At 44.9% G+C, this 23,150-nt stretch overlaps 2 long non-coding RNA genes across 2 annotated transcripts in view; one reads left to right on the forward strand and one right to left on the reverse strand.

Moving 5' to 3' along the window:
• Positions 1-462: 462 nt before the first annotated feature.
• Positions 463-23,150, reverse strand: part of LOC134969982 (uncharacterized) — a 64,508-nt gene continuing 41,820 nt past the window's right edge. The window contains exons 2-3 of the long non-coding RNA XR_010189600.1: positions 848-1,172; positions 463-678 (exon numbers count right to left, since the gene is read on the reverse strand). This is a non-coding gene — a long non-coding RNA (uncharacterized LOC134969982). The remainder of the gene's footprint in view (positions 679-847; positions 1,173-23,150) is intronic.
• Positions 2,548-4,438, forward strand: LOC134969981 (uncharacterized). Its single transcript, XR_010189599.1, has 4 exons — positions 2,548-2,578; positions 3,064-3,129; positions 3,219-3,340; positions 3,510-4,438. It is a non-coding gene; the product is annotated as an uncharacterized LOC134969981 (long non-coding RNA).

The following is a 23,150-nucleotide window of genomic DNA, read 5'->3' on the forward strand; positions in this document are numbered from 1 at the left end:
TAAACAAAGTTTGTGTACATTGAGCCATCAAAAAACAAAGTTTTCACTATCTCAGTCTCACTCAAAAAAGTCTGTAATTCGGAATATTTGGATATGGGATACTCAACCAGTATATACATGTGTATATATATATATATATATATATATATACACACACACACATGTGTACTGTATATATATATATATGCATGTTTAATATGCTATGTGTATATGTATGTGTATATATATAAATAAAAACAAATACTCTCCCTTTGCGCTAATTTGTAAAACCTGTCACCCTGAATAAATACGTATGTAAACTATTTGGTATAGGCAGCCTGATTCAACTAAGTCCCCTGTTAGAAGGGACTGGAAATAAGGAATATACAACAATAGAAGAATTGGCGCCAGGGGGTCGCATCAACTCCCACTATTCCAACCCCTAATTGGTTAATACTTTTTTTTTAAATTAATAACAACATGTTCCATCATAAAACATTTATTAAAAACATATTCAAATTAATACACAGGAGATATATTATTCCACACTTTAAGATGTATGACTCTTAGCGCTGAATACAAATGTTGAAGGATCACAACAATCTCTTCCTTCTCCTTATAGTTGGTTCGGAGATAGCTTCACAACACAGACAACCCAACGCGTTTCGTCTTATACAAAAGACTTCATCAGGGGTATCTCTAAAATTTTAAAAAATCTTATCAGAACTAAAAATAATTGTTCCTTAATAAAAATGCATAATACATTCAATCAAAATATATGAGGAACATATCATTATAATAGAACAAGGATATATCAGAGCAGACAGAATGAAAAGGAAGAAAATTACAATTGAATCTTGGGTCCTACCTCAAGCAGCTGAGAAGTACAGTAGTTTATACAAACAGTATAATGCGACAAAACTTGTTCATACATGCATGATGGAAACTTCAATATAACACCGAGGCTTTCTGATGAACAGTCAGTGTGGCCTAATTGGAAAAATATTGACCTCATCACACCTTCTGTGTCACTGACTCGAAAGCTCCTTGCAGCAAATGATCGCCAGGGTCAGTCAGCTGGAGACAATGGAGGAGATGTGCCCCCTTGAGGGCAGGAGCCCGGCGGCAGCCGACTCCACTGCCTCCCAGAGTTTTGCCCCTGGGGGTGTCCGTATACTGTACATCACTTCAAGCTGTAGGGAGGATAGTATAGAGTTAATATGGATTCAAGTAACACGTATAGCACATTAGGTAATAGTATAGTATAACAGAACCTTAGGTTCTATATTTAAAGTTTTAAATTAATCTGAATCAACCATTAGTTTTTACGAGTTGATTCATATACAGTAAAGTATCAATTCATATATAGCGTTGTAAAGGGTGTGGGTTGTAATAATATATCACTAATTTATGAGGTAAAGATGATATCACGTTAGTGTAGTAGCTACGAGATTTCACTTATAAGAATGTATATGGGCATCAATTGATCATATGTAGCACAATTTAATAATATATTGAACATGACTGTTTATAAGGTTTTACACTGGTAGTGGAAGAATTCACGACCCATTTAAATCAAATACTATTTAGAAGATGGGTATACTAGTGGTCCCGTCGAAGTATAAATCAATTCAAATGAAATTTTACGTTATACGTGAAACGTATGTGGGATATGCATTTCCCACAAAACGGGCTCATAGGAGTTGTGAACTATACGAGGGTCCTAGTCCTGTTTTTAAATAGGGCCTGAGGCTATCTGTATAGTTCATATAGGTACACTATATGGGATATGATGGGTTCTGACCTCTCATTTCTCCTCTAATGTATGGAATAGAAATAAGTATGCCCCATAGGTATGGAATTTATTGTCAGATGAGACACTAATGATTAATTCAAGCGGGGGTTAAAGTATGTACAAGTGGCTATCTATTGAACGGTCGTTCGGTATTCTAGCTTCTGTAATCGGTAGAGAGTCTCCTTATTGGCCGCCTATAACCTGTGATCAGGTCAGATGACGGGAAGCGCCGGACGGGGCTGGTGGAACGCAAAACAAAGATGGCGCTGGAACGCATTAGGTCCTGCTATAGCGGACGCGTGCAGCGTCCTGGACCGTTCGTTTTAACGATCAGAGGTGGTGGAGGGGGCTGAAGGGAAGCACTTTCCCCACAGCAGTGTCTCTTAAGTGCTCACAATATGTTTATTTATGGATATACACAGATATTCTAATATCAGAGGCTAAAGTACCCGCCCCTATTACACAGTGATTGGCTACTAATACTGTAATTCATTCACAAAAGCAGCTTTCAATGAGACTCACACTGCAATGCATTGTGGGTCATATAACAATTAAACTTTTACTTATATTGGGTGGATATAAGGGTGAGGATTATTATAGTGAATCAATCCTAATGATAAGAGGATAAAATTCATAGGTTGGTTAGTTTATACCATTAATAATCAGCCTATAATTAGCCTTTATTTGTGCACCAATCAAAATAGGATATGTGATGACATCATCACCTTTCCCTTTATAAGGGGTAACATTTAGTCTGGTGCTTCATTGCACAGGTACTGAGCGTCCACTGCAGATATATAGAAGGTGAGGGAATATGGCATCATTCTGAACAAAGCTCTGTTTAAATTTGTAAATGTCACTATGTATAGTTTATTCATGTATATTTGCAATATTGCACTTTAGTGCTTTCAATGGTTGAATATATTCACTTTCACATCTCTTTTGATTTTGTGACAGTATGTAATTAAAAGTTTATTCTTTGATAATTCATTCCAGCACTTTTTAGAGTCTGGGTTTAATGATCAGCACTTTCATTATGTCAATCAATGAAACAGCTGGACTCATTAGAGTATTTAATTGCTATGGGCCAGAATGGTAGTAGTGATCAGCAAGAGTTTTTTTGTCTTAAAAACCTCCAATAAATGTTATACCTAAAAAGGGAGGTTGTTCTTTAAATACGGTTTCATTATAAAATGCATCAATTATCCTAAGTCAAAACTGATATCATTGACTAATTAAATATCTGATAATGACCATTCACTAATTTGCCCTAAATATGAATTTATTAGGTTTCCTTTCTAAGTGACCCTTCAGTAGCTTGGTTTCCGAATTTTTGTACAAGTTCTCACCACAAGGTATGTGAGGGGACATTATGATATATTTTTATTACATATATAATATGAACACTCAGTATATATGATGAGGTCAATATTTTTCCAATTAGGCCACACTGATTGTTCATCAGAAAGCCTCGGTGTTATATTGAAGTTTCCATCATGCATGTATGAACAAGTTTTGTCGCATTATACTGTTTGTATAAACTACTGTACTTCTCAGCTGCTTGAGGTAGGACCCAAGATTCAATTGTAATTTTCTTCCTTTTCATTCTGTCTGCTCTGATATATCCTTGTTCTATTATAATGATATGTTCCTCATATATTTTGATTGAATGTATTATGCATTTTTATTAAGGAACAATTATTTTTAGTTCTGATAAGATTTTTTACTATTGTAGAGATACCCCTGATGAAGTCTTTTGTATAAGACGAAACGCGTTGGGTTGTCTGTGTTGTGAAGCTATCTCCGAACCAACTATAAGGAGAAGGAGGAGATTGTTGTGATCCTTCAACATTTGTATTCAGCGCTAAGAGTCATACATCTTAAAGTGTGGAATAATCTATCTCCTGTGTATTAATTTGAATATGTTTTTAATAAATGTTTTATGATGGAACATGTTATTTAAAAAAAAAGTATTAACCAATTAGGGGTTGGAATACTGGGAGTTGATGCGACCCCCTGGAGCCAATTCTTCTATTGTTATTTATATATATATATATATATATATATATATATATATATATATATATATATGTGTGTATATATACACACACACACACACACACAGACACACTAGTTTTACGGACCCAGCATATACTGGGTCACCTCCCGTGCTTGGCTTCTCCCAGTTCTGGAAACCCCCCCATGCAAATCCTGCATTTGCCACTGATAATGGCTGCTTTATTTTTACACTGCAATTTAGATTACAGTTTGAACACACCCCACCCAAATTCAACTCTCTCTGCACATGTTATATCTGCCCCACCTGCAGAGCACATGGTTTTGCCCATTGGAGAACAATTTTACTGCTGCAATAAGGTCCGAATTAGGCCCACAGAGTTCAAAGAACAACCTAGAGAAGAGTCCAAGGGTATTCAAAAGCACTATGCTGGCCCGGCAACAGGGGAGTTCATGGAAGACAATTGTACTGGGCTCCAAGATTCTTGGTATTCCAGATCACATACTGTGCTGTATTCAGCAGGGCGCAGGCAGAAAGAGGGAGACTGGCAGGAAACACATTAAAAGTTTATTTTTTTTCCACCCGGGTTGCATGATGTCATAGAAACATAGAATTTGAAGGCAGGTAAGAACCATTTGGCCATCTTGTCTATCTTTCTAGGGTGTGGTTATTAGGGTTAGGGGTTACAGTTGGATTAGGGGTTTGGGTTAAAGTTTTGGTTAGAGCATTATTGTTAGGATCAAGGTTTGGATTCACCACTTAACTGGCAATAATGTATGTGATATGACCGCAGCCAATAGTGCATTACTTGGCAATGTCTTAGCACATATGATGGGTAGCAGTTGATATAAAGACAGACACAATAACAATGGTCATAATCCCAACAGCCATTGATCAACATTCAAAATACTGACATGGTCAAAATACCGACATTCATTATACCAACATGTTCAAAATGCCGACATGTCAAAATGCCAACATACGTTTTTAAAGAATTTTTGCTCAAAAACAGACTTGTTTATACTAGACCATACCAGTGGACCTGGAGGGGCAATATAGACTTCATCCTGCTGTAGCCACCCCTGGGAGTGATGCGGCAGTCTCTCACCACCGGCATCACTCCCAAAATCATGCCCCAGAATTCAAAGTGGGGATCATACGCCGGAAGTAAACATGTGATGATGGGAACATTTCTCCCCTCCCAGCACAATTATGCTGATCACTGCATATGCAGAGATCAGCTACAGCAGGGGGTACTGATTATCAGTCCTGCCCATGACCCGCACTCAGACATGGCCCTAACCGATTTGGCAAGACTTCAAGACTTTGGTTAATGCCCCCTAGCAGATAATCCCACCACAAACCTTAGTGTTTATATGCAGATAGGGTGGCATGTTGACATACACCCTAGAACCAGGGGGGGGGGGGGCATGATGACATACATACAGTGCCATGGAGGGATATGGTGACACACACACTGCAGCCTGGATGGGGGTGCACGGTGTCATACACACTGGGGCCTGGAGGAGGTTCACTGGTGCCTGGGAAGATATATTGTCATACACCCTGAGGCCATGGTGACACACTGTGACCTTGGCATGGTGACATATGTACATACTGGGGTCTTGGAGGACATGGTGACATACATATTGGGGCCTGGGGGCATGTTGCCATACCCACTAGGAGCATGGGGGCATAGGACATATGCTGGGGCCTGGGTGTATATGGTGACACACATACTTGGGATTTGGTGGGGGCATGATGATATACACTGGGGCCTGTGGGGGGAATAGTGACATATATACAGGCGCCTGGTGGGGATATGGTGACATACACACTGGGGCTTGTGCATGATGACATACACCATGGGGTCTGGTAGGACATGGTGGCATACATAATGGAGCCTGGACAGGGATATGAAGACATACATATTGGGGAGTGGTTGCAAGGTGGCACACTGGAGACTGTGGGGCAGAAACAGGGGGGAATGGTTACATTGTGACCAAAGACAGTACAATATGGCACACACTATCTTGGTTGGGGGGCATGGATACATACACAGTGGGAATTTGTTGGGTACAAAATGACACACACACTAGTTTGGGGAGGAACATGGTTACATACACACTGGGGCCTTGTAGGGTACAAAATGACACACATAAGACACACGCACACTGTAGCTGTTCGGGGGGTCAACATGGTGACACATACAGTTTACTGGTGCCTGGAGGAAAGAAGAGACAGCTACATTGATATAGTAAGCAGCATTGCTCAGACTAAATTAAGCACGCACTGGTGAAGTTCAGACCAGAGGATGCAGCTTGTTCACAGATGTGGGTCCTTACCGGCACTCCCATAGGCTCAACCGCCATCATTTCTCCATTGGCCCGCAGCAGGTAAAAGCAGCAGTGTTCTCCATGACTGATGGAGCCTGCCCTTACTCCTCATTAGCTCCTGCTCCACCCACGCCATGCCCTGGCATCCACACACTGGTCACCATGGTGGTCAAATCAGTATGTCAAAGTAATTAATTGGGTGAGCAGGTGATCAGTCACAGTGCCTACTCTACCCCCCATTCCACTCCTGCATCAGCCAAAGGCTACACTGCAATTGTTCATAAAAAAATAAAAAAAACTTATTAATACACTTTGCCACCAGTGAGAGACAGGCTGGTCCTAGAGTAGGGATGCCACAAGGCATTCCAAATGATAGGCATTTGCCTATAATACAGATGTGTCCACTTACATCTTTCCTAATTTGCTAAATTTGGCACAACATGCAAAACATGGCTCAGGTGTTTTGCATGAGTAACGAGTGGATGGATTTTTTAATTTTTGTTTGCCATAATAGAATATGTATAAAGTAACATATTAAAGAAGCAAGTTAAGAAAAATCACAAGGCATGGCTAAATCTCTGAATCTATGGTATGTTAAACCAAGCCATACATGGCCGGACATAGCAAAGATGTATGTGGACACATCTGTACCTACAGTGTATGTCTGGCTCTGCCCAGTTTATGCTGCACTATGCAAAGAGATTAGGGGGACTGGCTTCCACAGAAGTGGGGGGAATTTGGGGGGGGGACATCTTTTGGCACTGGGCGTGGGGTAAGGAGGGGGGGGGGTGATGCTCCCCAATTTTTTTGGCTGGTATATGTATATATATATATATATATATATATATATATAAAATATACTGTAGCTTGGCACTCTGGATAAATACTGCATCGAAATGGGGTGCCATCCCAAATTCTTAATAGTTACCAAATGTCTTTTTCAAAGAAAGGACGAGGCGGCACTCCCACGAATTGAAATCAAGCTGGTGTATATTTAGGCAATCATCATAATCTCAGATGGGTGGATGTCGACGTTTCAAGGCTCGCAGGCCTTTTCGTCCGGACGTGAATACAAGTGAAAAATTCCTAGAAACATATCTCATTACTGTGTCAGTCTTACCTTTAAATAAGAGTGTGCAGTCCGGTACAGGGACGCCCGCTGCTCCCGCCCGGCCGGAAGTGAGGAGGGTCCCATACTGACGTATTTCCTGTCAGACGGTTACCTCGGAGACGCTGTAGCTTCGGAAACACTGTGGCCACACGCGTCCTACTCCGTTGCCTGGGTAACAGCGCCGCGGCCGCCACTCGTTCCTGCACACAAATACACAATGTGAAAGCATCGTGATACATTATGTATAGATACATCGGTGTATAGATAGTGTTACAAAATGTGAAACATACAACATATATAATTAAAAATCGGTATATCAGAGAATACATCAACTGCACTTTAGGTAAAAAATTCCATTAATAATTCAATTAATAACTAAATCATAGACAAAACACCTTATATACAGTATATTCACTTAATATTCATAATATTATTCTTTAAATACCCGCTGGTTTATAGCAACTCTCAGAATTACAGGAATATATTCCAGGAAATTTTTTCTTTAAGGCCTCTAGATGAAATGGTGTCCAAAATATATATCCATTTTGATTCACACTGACTAAGGCGTTTCTTACGGTCACCACCTCTAATATCATTAGGAATGTGATCTATTATTTTGTACCTTAAAGAGGCTAAAGTGTGTTGAGCTTCCTTGAAATGGCGAGCCACCGGTTGGTCGCAATCTTTATTCTCCAATGCTGCTTTTATAGCCGAGCGATGTAAATCCATACTCCGGTTTCCATAAAACTGCACGTCGTGCATGATGCACATTTGTAACAACCCAACTTCTTTTTCTGTAACAGGAAAGAGCTACTGGGATTGACGGGTACATGCCTGATATTAGTTTTCACTAACAGATCACGCAAGTTTCTACCCCTTTTGTAACAGGGCATGATATTTTTATTTTTAAAAACCGGTAACTCACTATCACCTGATACAATAGGCCACAATGCTTTGGTGGCACGTGGTAAAACCTGGCTAGCCAAAGTGTATTCAGAAACTAGTGGAATCCTATCCTGTTTTTTATCCCTTGATTCTGACTTTAGCAAATTTTGTCTCGGGGTTGCTAACACTTGTTTTAGTTTCCTCTAATAAGGATAAAGGATATCCTCGCTTAGTGAATTTCTCTGAAACTAGATCAAGGGCAGGTGCAAGCTGACTAGGGTTACTAGTGATTCTAGCTACTCTAAGCATCTGAGATTTTGGGAGAGCTTTTTTTAATGGTGGAGAGTGACAACTACTGTGATGTAACAGAGTATTCCGATCTGTATGTTTATGGAAAACTTCCGTAAATATATTGGTTTTCCTTAATTTTAACCAATACATCCAGATAATTGATTTCTGTTTGGCTGTATTGAAACGTAAATTTTACCGGATGGTTTAAAGAGTTAATGTTTGTTACCAACTCTATTAGCTCAGATTCTGAGCCTGTCCAAATAATGAAAAGATCATCTATGTATCTTGTATACATCATGATCTTTTTAGATATAGATGGATCTGTAAAAATTACGCTCTTGCTCAAACATAAATACATTGGCGTACGATGGGGCCACATTCGTCCCCATCGCACAGCCAGTGCACTGTAAATAATATTTCCCGTTGTGTAAGAAAAATTTTTTTGTAAGGATAAATCTAAGTAATTCCAAAAACAGTGAAATATCAAAATCAGTAAAATGATTAGAATGTAAAAATAGCTTCATACAGTCTAGACCCATAGTATGTGGTATTACTGTATATAAATTTTTCACATCCAGGGTACACAGGAATGCCCCGCTGGGAATATTCTTCAATTGGCCTAACTTTAACAAAAATTGCGTGGTATCTTTCAAGAACGTACTTTGTTTAACCACTAACGGTTGTAACAAATAGTCCAAAAATTGAGATATTGTTTGTAAAAGAGACCCTCTCGCCGATATAATCGGCCTACCCGGGGGGTTTTGGGCATTCTTGTGTACCTTGGGAATCGTATACAAAATAGGGGTGACTGGATGAGACTGGATCAATGCATCATGCAATTTTTTATTGATAACTCCGTTCCTCACAGCAGTAAAGATCAAATCAAGTTCACGCTTATATTGATCACTCGGGTTTTGCGTTAATTTCAAATAGGTATTTGGCTCTGCTAGCTGTTGATCTATTTCCTCAATGTATTTGCTAGTGTCCATAACAACTATGGCCCCGCCCTTTTCCGCGGGCCGTATAACAATATCAGGGTATGATCTTAAGTCCCGTAAAGCTTGTTTCTGTAATCTATCCAGATTATGAAATTGTTTTTTGGACGCCATATCAAATTTATTTACGGATTCATCTAGCAAACGTGAGAATGTTCTTAAAGAAGAATTATTAGAAGCAGGATCAAATTTAGATCTAGAAAACTTTTTATGAAAGTCCCGGAATGGATCATCTTGTACAGGCAATTGGTTTTGGAAAAACTCTTTGATCCGAAGAGATCTATTGAACCGGTGAAGATCAATTTTCCATTTAAGGTCGTTGTGTGGATTACTGGGAATAAATGATAGTCCTTTATTGAGTACCGAGATCTCTGTAGACGACAAGGTACGTGAAGATAAATTAAAGACTAGTTCCTGGCCTTGCTCTTGTTTATTAGCGGCTTTGTATATTCTTTCTGACTGTCTCCCCAGTCGCGTGGGCTTGTTCCAGGAACCTCGTTTTTTGACCGGGTAAATCTACTCACAGGCGTTCTTTATGAGTGAGTTTCATCAGAATCATTGACATTGAAGTCGCTATCACTGTTGGATTGGTTTCCTCGTTGTTGTCTTCTATCTTGAGATGTACGAGGGCGGTTATATGAACGATTGCCCTTGGTAGTAGTACCCGACAACCAATGGTACACCCTTTGATCCTCATAGTCAGTTTGTACCACGGTCAATTTGCTTTTTTAAATTTCAGTAACTCTTGTCGATAGGACTCACATTGTTGTGCAAGCTTTTCCCAGGTCGCTTTATGTTTTTTATCCTCCAATTAGGTTTTGTAACTGATGTTAAATTCATCAATCATGCATGTACCCGTCAGTCCCAGTAGCTCTTTCCTGTTACAGAAAAAGAAGTTGTGTTGTTACAAATGTGCATCATGCACGACGTGCAGTTTTATGGAACCCGGAGTATATTTTAAACATCCAAATACGGGCCGTAAATTTAAGGTTAATCATGTCTTAAATTGCATGATGCAATTTGTAGTGTATATTATTATGTGCCCCTGCGGGCTATATTATGTTGGTCAGACTATTCGCACATTTAGAGAGCGTATGGCTTTACATCGCTCGGCTATAAAAGCAGCATTGGAGAATAAAGATTGCAACCAACCGGTGGCTCGCCATTTCAAGGAAGCTCAACACACTTTAGCCTCTTTAAGGTACAAAATAATAGATCACATTCCTAATGATATTCGAGGTGGTGACTGTAAGAAACGCCTTAGTCAGTGTGAATCAAAATGGATATATATTTTGGACACCATTTCACCTAGAGGCCTTAACGAAAAAATTTCCTGGAATATATTCCTGTAATTCTGAGAGTTGCTATAAACCAGCGGGTATTTAAAGAATAATATTATGAATATTAAGTGAATATACTGTATATAAGGTGTTTTGTCTATGATTTAGTTATTAATTGAATTATTAATGGAATTTTTTAACTAAAGTGCAGTTGATGTATTCTCCGATATACCAATTTTTAATTATATATGTTGTATGTTTCACATTTTTTAACACTATGTATACACCGATGTATCTATACATAATGTATCACGATGCTTTCACATTGTGTATTTATGTGTAGGAACGAGTGGCGGCCGCAACGGAGTAGGACGCGTGTGGCCACGGTGTTTCCGAAGCTACAGCGTCTCCGAGGTAACCGTCTGAAAGGAAACACGTCAGTATGGGACCCTCCTCACTTCCGGCCAGGCGGGAGCAGCGGGCGTCCGTGTACCGGACTGCACACTCTTATTTAAAAGGTAAGACTGACACAGTAATGAGATATGTTTCTAGGAATTTTTCACTTGTATTCACGTCCTGACGAAAAGGCCTGCGAGCCTTGAAACGTCGACATCCACCCATCTGAGATTATGATGATTGCCTAAATACACCAGCTTGATTTCAATTTGTGGGAGTGCCGCCTCGCCCTTTCTTTGAAAAAGACATTTGGTAACTATATATCAGTGGCGTGCAGTGAGGTCAGTGGCAGGTGAGGCATGCCCACTAAAGCCGCCGCTATGGCTGCTACCAGAGGCGAGTTTAGACCTCATGGAGCCCTAAGCAACACACGGATTTGGGGCCCCCTTCCTCATACAATCCATAGCACTATATCCTGTCATCACCGCCCCTGGCTGTGCCTGCTGTGCTTGAGTCTCCTTCTACCTGCACTAAAGCAGTAGGGAGCAGATTCCAGAGCCTCCTCTCGGACAGCATGGGGACAGACTCTGCTCACCTCCATTCTCCGCCAGCAGCAGCAGGTCTCCCAACAGCTGCACTGCTGCTTGTGATGGAGACTGGAGACAAGCAGAGTCATCCCTGGCCAGCAGTACCAGTTTAGGAATGGGCTCTACCTGGCGCAGTTTAGAAACAGGCTGCAGGCCAGGGTTGGGGTGGTTGTTGGGATCCTGCACATCGGGATGACGCTGTCGGTATTCTGACCGTCGTCATCTGAAGTGCCAGGATTCTGATACCATCCCTCACAGTGGTCGAAGTGGAATTTTGAAGTGGGGATATGGAAAAGTGAAGGTTGCAATTATGTGCGCGCCGAAGGCGCGTGCGCTCCTGATAAGGGGGCATGGCCACTCACAAGGGGTGCGTGTCCTTCCATGTAGTTTACCACACCATATACCCCACAATAGTAGAACCCCTTATACTGTCTAGTACTGGTGCCCAATTCACATTATAGCACACATAATGAGCCGAAACTCACATTATAGCACACTGAATGAGCCGAAACTCACATTATAGCACACTGAATGAGCTGAAATACACATTGTAGCACACTGAATGAGCCGCAATTCAGATTGTAGCACACTGAATGAGCCGCAATTCACATTGTAGCACACTGAATGAGCCGAAATTCACCTTGTAGCACACTGAATGAGCCGAAATTCACATTATAGCACACTGAATGAGCCGAAATTCACATTGTAGCACACTGAATGAGCAGAAATTCACCTTGTAGCACACTGAATGAGCAGAAATTCACCTTGTAGCACACTGAATGAGCCGAAATTCACCTTGTAGCACACTGAATGAGCCGAAATTCACATTGTAGCACACTGAATGAGCCGAAATTCACCTTGTAGCACACTGAATGAGCCGAAATTCACATTGTAGCACACTGAATGAGCCGAAATTCACATCATAGCACACTGAATGAGCCGAAATTCACATTGTAGCACACTGAATGAGCCGGAATTCACATTGTAGCACAATGAATGAGCCGGAATTCACATTATAGCACACTGAATGAGCCGGAATTCACATTGTAGCACAATGAATGAGCCGGAATTCACATTGTAGCACACTGAATGAGCCGGAATTCACATTGCAGCACACTGAATGAGCCGGAATTCACATTGTAGCACACTGAATGAGCCGGAATTCACATTGTAGCACACTGAATGAGCCGGAATTCACATTGTAGCACACTGAATGAGCCGGAATTCACATTATAGCACACTGAATGAGCCGAAATTCACCTTGTAGCACACTGAATGAGCAGACATTCACATTATAGCATACTGAATGAGCCGGAATTCACATTATAGCACACTGAATGAGCCGAAATTCACATCTGGCGTATGACTATGCTGCGCTCACCCCCGCTGGTGGCTCATGTGGTGTATACATACATCACATGAGTCGCCAGCGGGGGTGAGCGCAGCAGTCTCAGCGGAGCCCCAGGCACAGCACTGCAGCTTCCCCCGGCCGACACTCAATGAGCTGCCAGCGGGGGGTGAGCGCAGGATAGTGTCAGTGAAGCCCTGGGCACGGGCTGGCACTACAGCTTCCCCCAGGCGCCCAATACCCCAGAGACCAGGAGGCTGACTGTGAGCTGGGGGTGGAGCCATGGGCAGTAAATTCCTCAGCTCGCGGCTCCACCCCCAGCTCACAGTCAGCCTCCTGGTCTGTTGCGTGTGCAGCCACGGCGACGTAATTACGTCCCGGCGCCACTGGGTGGGGAGAGTTTGGGAATTTACAAGCTACTCACCAGTCACCAGTGTCTGTCAATAGCGGCTGTGGCCTCTCACATAATCCCAGATGCTGCGGCCAAGCCTCTGCAACTTCTCCTGCGCTCCCTCCAGCTGACAGCCCAGCTCAGCTCAGCTGGCAAGTGAACGGCGGGCGGTAGTGAGGTGGAGGGGGGAGATGAGCAGCACTGGCGGTGAGCGGGGGGGGGGGGGGGGAGTAGTCTGTGGGGAAGATGAGCAGCACTGGCAGTGAGCGGGGGGGAGATGAGCAGCACTGGCAGTGAGCAGGGAGTGGGCTGTGGGGAAGATGAACAGCACTGGCAGTGAGCGGGGTGTGGGAAGTGAGAAGCACTGGCAGTGAGCGGGGTGGGAAGTGAGAAGCACTGGCAGTGAGCGGGATGGGAAGTGAGAAGCACTGGCGGTGAGCGGAAGGAGGGGTGGGGGCTGTGGGGAAGATGAGCAGCACTGGCAGTGAGCGGGGGGGGGGGAGATGACCAGCACTGGCAGCGAGTGGGGGGGGGGGGGGGGGATGATGAGCACTGGCGGTGAGCGTGGAGGGAGAGATGAGCAGCATTGGCACTGAGCGGGGGGGGATGTGCAGCACCAGCGGTTGTTTAGGGGGTGGGGGGGTTGGGAGATGAGCAGCACTGACAGTGAGCGGGTGGTGGGGGGGGGGGGGGGTAGATGAGCAGCACCAGATGAGTGGGGTGGGGGGAGGTAATGAGCAGCACCAGGTGAGCAGGGGGGGGGGGGGGGAGAGATGAGCAGCACTGGCACTGAGAGGGGGGGGGGAGATGAGAGGAGAGATGAGCTGCACTGATGGTGAGCGGGGGGGGGATGAGCAGCACCAGGGGAGCGGGGGGAGGTGATGAGCAGCACCAGGTGAGCGGAGACGGGAGGGGGGGGGGTTTGGAGACGGGCAGCACTAGCACCGAGCGGGGGGGAGATGAGAAGCACTAGTGGTGGTTGGGGCGGGAGAGATGAGCAGCACCAGGTGAGTGGGGGGGGGGGGTTTGGGGGGAGAGACGGGCAGCACTAGCACCGAGCGGGGGGGAGATGAGAAGCACTAGTGGTGGTTGGGGGGGGAGAAATGAGCTGCAGTGATGGTGAGCAGGGGGGAGATGAGCAGCACGAGGTGAGCGGAGGGGGGGGGGGGAGAAGATGATAAGCAGCACCAGGTGAGCGGGGGGATGGGGAGAGATGAGCAACACTCACTAGCACTGAGCAGGGGGGGGGGAGATGAGCGGCACACCATGAGATGAGAGGCACCAGCGGTGGTTGCGGGGGGAGGGCAACACTGACGGTGAGCGGGCGGGGGGGGGGGATGGGCGGCGCCGGCGGTGTGCGGGTGATTAGCGGCGCACAGCTCTACGCGGCCGCCTAGTCAGGAGGAGAGGTCAGCACCAGGTGAGGGGGAAAGGGGTCGGGGGTGATGAGCGGTGGCGCCGGCGGTGTGCGGGTGATGCGGGTCTGGCCGGAGGAAGGAGGATCGGACAGTGCCCAATCATATCTGCCTCAGATACAGGGGCGTGCTTTCATATGGGCAGAAAGCACGCCCCTGTCACTGAGGCACTCACACTGGTGCCGCTTTTCCTGTTTTTTTTAAAGGGCTTTTACAGCCCTCTCCTTGGCCCCGCCCCCTGCCCGCCCCCGCTTCCGGACCTTTGTCATTATCTACAGGAGGCACCGCTCTCGATGCCTCTAAAAAAAAAATTCACCTGTTTGAAAATGTAGAAATGATTAAAATAATATAAAGCATATACTTAGGACACAGAATATGTGTTAGAAGTATCTTCTTTATATTATTGTAATCATTAATGACAGGGGAGAATGACAGGGTAGGCACTGCCTCCCCTGACTGCACGTCCCTGATATATATATATATATATATATATATATATATATTAGAGATGAGCGCCTGAAATTTTTCGGGTTTTGTGTTTTGGTTTTGGGTTCGGTTCCGCGGCCGTGTTTTGGGTTCGACCGCGTTTTGGCAAAACCTCACCGAATTTTTTTTGTCGGATTCGGGTGTGTTTTGGATTCGGGTGTTTTTTTCAAAAAACACTAAAAAACAGCTTAAATCATTGAATTTGCGGTCATTTTGATCCCATAGTATTATTAACCTCAATAACCATAATTTATACTCATTTTCAGTCTATTCTGAACACCTCACACCTCACAATATTATTTTTAGTCCTAAAATTTGCACCGAGGTCGCTGTGTGACTAAGATAAGCGACCCAAGTGGCCGACACAAACACCTGGCCCATCTAGGAGTGGCACTGCAGTGTCACGCAGGATGGCCCTTCAAAAAAATACTCCCCAAACAGCACATGACGCAAAGAAAAAAAGAGGCGCAATGAGGTAGCTGACTGTGTGAGTAAGACTAGCGACCCTAGTGGCCGACACAAACACCGGGCCCATCTAGGAGTGGCACTGCAGTGTCACGCAGGATGTCCCTTCCAAAAAACCCTCCCCAAACAGCACATGACGCAAAGAAAAAATGAGGCGCAATGAGGTAGCTGACTGTGTGAGTAAGACTAGCGACCCTAGTGGCCGACACAAACACCGGGCCCATCTAGGAGTGGCACTGCAGTGTCACGCAGGATGGCCCTTCCAAAAAACCCTCCCCAAACAGCACATGACGCAAAGAAAAAGAAAAGAAAAAAGAGGTGCAAGATGGAATTGTCCTTGGGCCCTCCCACCCTTATGTTGTATAAACAAAACAGGACATGCACACTTTAACCAACCCATCATTTCAGTGACAGGGTCTGCCACACGACTGTGACTGATATGACGGGTTGGTTTGGACCCCCCCCAAAAAAGAATCAATTAATCTCTCCTTGCACAAACTGGCTCTACAGAGGCAAGATGTCCACCTCATCATCACCCTCCGATATATCACCGTGTACATCCCCCTCCTCACAGATTATCAATTCGTCCCCACTGGAATCCACCATCTCAGCTCCCTGTGTACTTTGTGGAGGCAATTGCTGCTGGTCAATGTCTCCGCGGAGGAATTGATTATAATTCATTTTAATGAACATCATCTTCTCCACATTTTCTGGATGTAACCTCGTACGCCGATTGCTGACAAGGTGAGCGGCGGCACTAAACACTCTTTCGGAGTACACACTTGTGGGAGGGCAACTTAGGTAGAATAAAGCCAGTTTGTGCAAGGGCCTCCAAATTGCCTCTTTTTCCTGCCAGTATAAGTACGGACTGTGTGACGTGCCTACTTGGATGCGGTCACTCATATAATCCTCCACCATTCTATCAATGTTGAGAGAATCATATGCAGTGACAGTAGACGACATGTCCGTAATCGTTGTCAGGTCCTTCAGTCCGGACCAGATGTCAGCATCAGCAGTCGCTCCAGACTGCCCTGCATCACCGCCAGCGGGTGGGCTCGGAATTCTGAGCCTTTTCCTCGCACCCCCAGTTGCGGGAGAATGTGAAGGAGGAGATGTTGACAGGTCGCGTTCCGCTTGACTTGACAATTTTGTCACCAGCAGGTCTTTCAACCCCAGCAGACTTGTGTCTGCCGGAAAGAGAGATCCAAGGTAGGCTTTAAATCTAGGATCGAGCACGGTGGCCAAAATGTAGTGCTCTGATTTCAACAGATTGACCACCCGTGAATCCTTGTTAAGCGAATTAAGGGCTCCATCCACAAGTCCCACATGCCTAGCGGAATCACTCCGTGTTAGCTCCTCCTTCAATGTCTCCAGCTTCTTCTGCAAAAGCCTGATGAGGGGAATGACCTGACTCAGGCTGGCAGTGTCTGAACTGACTTCACGTGTGGCAAGTTCAAAGGGCATCAGAACCTTGCACAACGTTGAAATCATTCTCCACTGCGCTTGAGACAGGTGCATTCCACCTACTATATCGTGCTCAATTGTATAGGCTTGAATGGCCTTTTGCTGCTCCTCCAACCTCTGAAGCATATAGAGGGTTGAATTCCACCTCGTTACCACTTCTTGCTTCAGATGATGGCAGGGCAGGTTCAGTAGTTTTTGGTGGTGCTCCAGTCTTCTGTACGTGGTGCCTGTACGCCGAAAGTGTCCCGCAATTCTTCTGGCCACCGACAGCATCTCTTGCACGCCCCTGTCGTTTTTTAAAAAATTCTGCACCACCAAATTCAAGGTATGTGCAAAACATGGGACGTGCTGGAATTTGCCCATATTTAATGCACACACAATATTGCTGGCGTTGTCCGATGCCACAAATCCACAGGAGAGTCCAATTGGGGTAAGCCATTCCGCGATGATCTTCCTCAGTTGCCGTAAGAGGTTTTCAGCTGTGTGCGTATTCTGGAAAGCGGTGATACAAAGCGTAGCCTGCCTAGGAAAGAGTTGGCGTTTGCGAGATGCTGCTACTGGTGCCGCCGCTGCTGTTCTTGCGGCGGGAGTCCATACATCTACCCAGTGGGCTGTCACAGTCATATAGTCCTGACCCTGCCCTGCTCCACTTGTCCACATGTCCGTGGTTAAGTGGACATTGGGTACAACTGCATTTTTTAGGACACTGGTGAGTCTTTTTCTGACGTCCGTGTACATTCTCGGTATCGCCTGCCTAGAGAAGTGGAACCTAGATGGTATTTGGTAACGGGGGCACACTGCCTCAATAAATGGTCTAGTTCCCTGTGAACTAACGGCGGATACCGGACGCACGTCTAACACCAACATAGTTGTCAAGGCCTCAGTTATCCGCTTTGCAGCAGGATGACTGCTGTGATATTTCATCTTCCTCGCAAAGGACTGTTGAACAGTCAATTGCTTACTGGAAGTAGTACAAGTGGGCTTACGACTTCCCCTCTGGGATGACCATCGACTCCCAGCAGCAACAACAGCAGCGCCAGCAGCAGTAGGCGTTACACGCAAGGATGCATCGGAGGAATCCCAGGCAGGAGAGGACTCGTCAGAATTGCCAGTGACATTGCCTGCAGGACTATTGGCATTCCTGGGGAAGGAGGAAATTGACACTGAGGGAGTTGGTGGGGTGGTTTGCGTGAGCTTGGTTACAAGAGGAAGGGATTTACTGGTCAGTGGACTGCTTCCGCTGTCACCCAAAGTTTTTGAACTTGTCACTGACTTATTATGAATGCGCTGCAGGTGACGTATAAGGGAGGATGTTCCGAGGTGGTTAACGTCCTTACCCCTACTTATTACAGCTTGACAAAGGGAACACACGGCTTGACACCTGTTGTCCGCATTTCTGGTGAAATACTTCCACACCGAAGAGCTGATTTTTTTGGTATTTTCACCAGGCATGTCAACGGCCATATTCCTACCACGGACAACAGGTGTCTCCCCGGGTGCCTGACTTAAACAAACCACCTCACCATCAGAATCCTCCTGGTCAATTTCCTCCCCAGCGCCAGCAACACCCATATCCTCCTCATCCTGGTGTACTTCAACACTGACATCTTCAATCTGACTATCAGGAACTGGACTGCGGGTGCTCCTTCCATCACTTGCAGGGGGCGTGCAAATGGTGGAAGGCGCATGCTCTTCACGTCCAGTGTTGGGAAAGTCAGGCATCGCAACCGACACAATTGGAGTCGGACTCTCCTTGTGGATTTGGGATTTCGAAGAACGCACAGTTCTTTGCGGTGCTACTGCTTTTGCCAGCTTTAGTCTTTTCATTTTTCTAGCGAGAGGCTGAGTGCTTCCATCCTCATGTGAAGCTGAACCACTAGCCATGAACATAGGCCAGGGCCTCAGCCGTTCCTTGCCACTCCGTGTGGTAAATGGCATATTGGCAAGTTTACGCTTCTCCTCCGACAATTTTATTTTAGGTTTTGGAGTCCTTTTTTTACTGATATTTGGTGTTTTGGATTTGACATGCTCTGTACTATGACATTGGGCATCGGCTTGGCAGACGACGTTGCTGGCATTTCATCGTCTCGGCCATGACTAGTGGCAGCAGCTTCAGCACGAGGTGGAAGTGGATCTTGATCTTTCCCTAATTTTGGAACCTCAACATTTTTGTTCTCCATATTTTAATAGGCACAACTAAAAGGCACCTCAGGTAAACAATGGAGATGGATGGATTGGATACTAGTATACAATTATGGACGGGCTGCCGAGTGCCGACACAGAGGTAGCCACAGCCGTGAACTACCGCACTGTACTGTGTCTGCTGCTAATATAGACTGGTTGATAAAGAGATAGTATACTCGTAACTAGTATGTATGTATAAAGAAAGAAAAAAAAACCACGGTTAGGTGGTATATACAATTATGGACGGGCTGCCGAGTGCCGACACAGAGGTAGCCACAGCCGTGAACTACCGCACTGTACGGTGTCTGCTGCTAATATATAGACTGGTTGATAAAGAGATAGTATACTCGTAACTAGTATGTATGTATAAAGAAAGAAAAAAAAACCACGGTTAGGTGGTATATACAATTATGGACGGGCTGCCGAGTGCCGACACAGAGGTAGCCACAGCCGTGAACTACCGCACTGTACTGTGTCTGCTGCTAATATATAGACTGGTTGATAAAGAGATAGTATACTCGTAACTAGTATGTATGTATAAAGAAAAAAAAAAAAAACATGGTTAGGTGGTATATACAATTATGGACGGGCTGCCGAGTGCCGACACAGAGGTAGCCACAGCCGTGAACTACCGCACTGTACTGTGTCTGCTGCTAATATATAGACTGGTTGATAAAGAGATAGTATACTCGTAACTAGTATGTATGTATAAAGAAAGAAAAAAAAACCACGGTTAGGTGGTATATACAATTATGGACGGGCTGCCGAGTGCCGACACAGAGGTAGCCACAGCCGTGAACTACCGCACTGTACTGTGTCTGCTGCTAATATATAGACTGGTTGATAAAGAGATAGTATACTCGTAACTAGTATGTATGTATAAAGAAAGAAAAAAAAACCACGGTTAGGTGGTATATACAATTATGGACGGGCTGCCGAGTGCCGACACAGAGGTAGCCACAGCCGTGAACTACCGCACTGTACTGTGTCTGCTGCTAATATATAGACTGGTTGATAAAGAGATAGTATACTCGTAACTAGTATGTATGTATAAAGAAAGAAAAAAAAACCACGGTTAGGTGGTATATACAATTATGGACGGGCTGCCGAGTGCCGACACAGAGGTAGCCACAGCCGTGAACTACCGCACTGTACTGTGTCTGCTGCTAATATATAGACTGGTTGATAAAGAGATAGTATACTCGTAACTAGTATGTATGTATAAAGAAAGAAAAAAAAAACACGGTTAGGTGGTATATACAATTATGGACGGGCTGCCGAGTGCCGACACAGAGGTAGCCACAGCCGTGAACTACCGCACTGTACTGTGTCTGCTGCTAATATAGACTGGTTGATAAAGAGATAGTATACTCGTAACTAGTATGACTATAAAGAAAGAAAGAAAAACCACGGTTAGGTGGTATATACAATTATGGACGGGCTGCCGAGTGCCGACACAGAGGTAGCCACAGCCGTGAACTACCGCACTGTACTGTGTCTGCTGCTAATATAGACTGGTTGATAAAGAGATAGTATACTACTAATATTATATATACTGGTGGTCAGGTCACTGGTCACTAGTCACACTGGCAGTGGCACTCCTGCAGCAAAAGTGTGCACTGTTTAATTTTAATATAATATTATGTACTCCTGGCTCCTGCTATAACCTATAACTGGCACTGCAGTGCTCCCCAGTCTCCCCCACAATTATAAGCTGTGTGAGCTGAGCACAGTCAGATATATATATACATTGATGCAGCACACTGGGCTGAGCAGTGCACACAGATATGGTATGTGACTGAGTCACTGTGTGTATCGTTTTTTTCAGGCAGAGAACGGATATATTAAATAAAACAAACAACTGCACTGTCTGGTGGTCACTGTGGTCGTCAGTCACTAAACTCTGCACTCTCTTCTACAGTATCACAGCCTCAGGTCAATCTCTCTCTCTCTCTCTCAACCCTAATCTAAATGGAGAGGACGCCAGCCACGTCCTCTCCCTATCAATCTCAATGCACGTGTGAAAATGGCGGCGACGCGCGGCTCCTTATATAGAATCCGAGTCTCGCGAGAATCCGACAGCGTCATGATGACGTTCGGGCGCGCTCGGGTTAACCGAGCAAGGCGGGAGGATCCGAGTCTGCTCGGATCCGTGAAAAAAACCATGAAGTTCTGGCGGGTTCGGATTCAGAGAAACCGAACCCGCTCATCTCTGATATATATATATATATATATATATATATATATATATATATATATATATATATAATACAGTGTTTCTCCACACTTCAGTGGAGAAAGATAGCACTCTCCAGACTTGCAAGATATAGTATAAACAATAAAGTCATTTATTCAAAAACTTGGTTCCATGTAACTTAATGTCACAAATACAGTATATACACAGAAGGGGCTCACCAACGTTTCGGTCCTATATTAGGACCTTTCTCAAGGTATATGCCAGTCAATCCATATTCAGAGTATCAGTGGCAACAACAGCAGCTTCAAGGAGGAACCAGGACCTGCATAATGCCTCCCAGGTTCCCTATATATACCTAAATGCTAATGGACACCGGAATCATATGTCTCAGTGGCCGCCGCGTCACTTCCGGTTAGACCGGAAGTTGTGTACCATCGGCGCCGCGCTGTATAAACAGCCTAGTCAATCACCATAACTAGCAATGTTAGACTCCCTTCTAGGCAGCCTTCCCAGTTGTACAGTGTAATCTGCGGCCGCTGCGGTCAGCCGAGTAGTTTCCCTGGCTCGACCGCTGGTTGCTATGGTAACGCGTAATGCCGCTAGGTCACTTCCGGTCTAAACCGGAAGTAGTGCGTTCCACGCTCGTAGTGTTATGCCTGTCAGGCAGTGATCATGTTCACTGACAGGGGACTTTTACAAACATGTAGTGGCATAAGAGTATCTGGGCTGGCGGCAAGACTTTAGTTCGCACTACTACACCATCACCCTGAGGGGTCATCTGCGCATGACACACTGCTAAAACACCTTACTGGTCACAACTGGGCCCTAAGATGTGCCCTAAGTAGGACTGGGTATCTCTGACTTGACCCGGGTGGGCAGCCCCTCTGCCCTGATTCCTTGTTGCATATTTATGTATATATATCCCTGGGGCGAAGGCTCGCCTAGGGTAACGTTTATACACAATTGACTTTAAACCTTGTTTGGCATATATCAGTTTTATTTCTGCATTGGTGTGACGCACGTAGCGCACACTATTATGTATGTTATGATTTGACTTATATTTATAATACTATGTGTAGTCTCCCAGGTCTCCGTTATACCGACCAACACTCCCTTGTATTACCACTTCTACATCCTTTACTCTTATGCCACTACATGTTTGTAAAAGTCCCCTGTCAGTGAACATGATCACTGCCTGACACGCATAACACTACGAGCGTGGAACGCACTACTTCCGGTTTAGACCGGAAGTGACCTAGCGGCATTACGCGTTACCATAGCAACCAGCGGTCGAGCCGGGGAAACTACTCGGCTGACCGCAGCGGCCGCAGATTACACTGTACAACTGGGAAGGCTGCCTAGAAGGGAGTCTAACATTGCTAGTTATGGTGATTGACTAGGCTGTTTATACAGCGCGGCGCCGATGGTACACAACTTCCGGTCTAACCGGAAGTGACGCGGCGGCCACTGAGACATATGATTCCGGTGTCCATTAGCATTTAGGTATATATAGGGGACCTGGGAGGCA

This window comes from Pseudophryne corroboree, chromosome 11, assembly GCF_028390025.1.
Source record: "Pseudophryne corroboree isolate aPseCor3 chromosome 11, aPseCor3.hap2, whole genome shotgun sequence".
NCBI classification, from domain to species: domain Eukaryota; kingdom Metazoa; phylum Chordata; class Amphibia; order Anura; family Myobatrachidae; genus Pseudophryne; species Pseudophryne corroboree.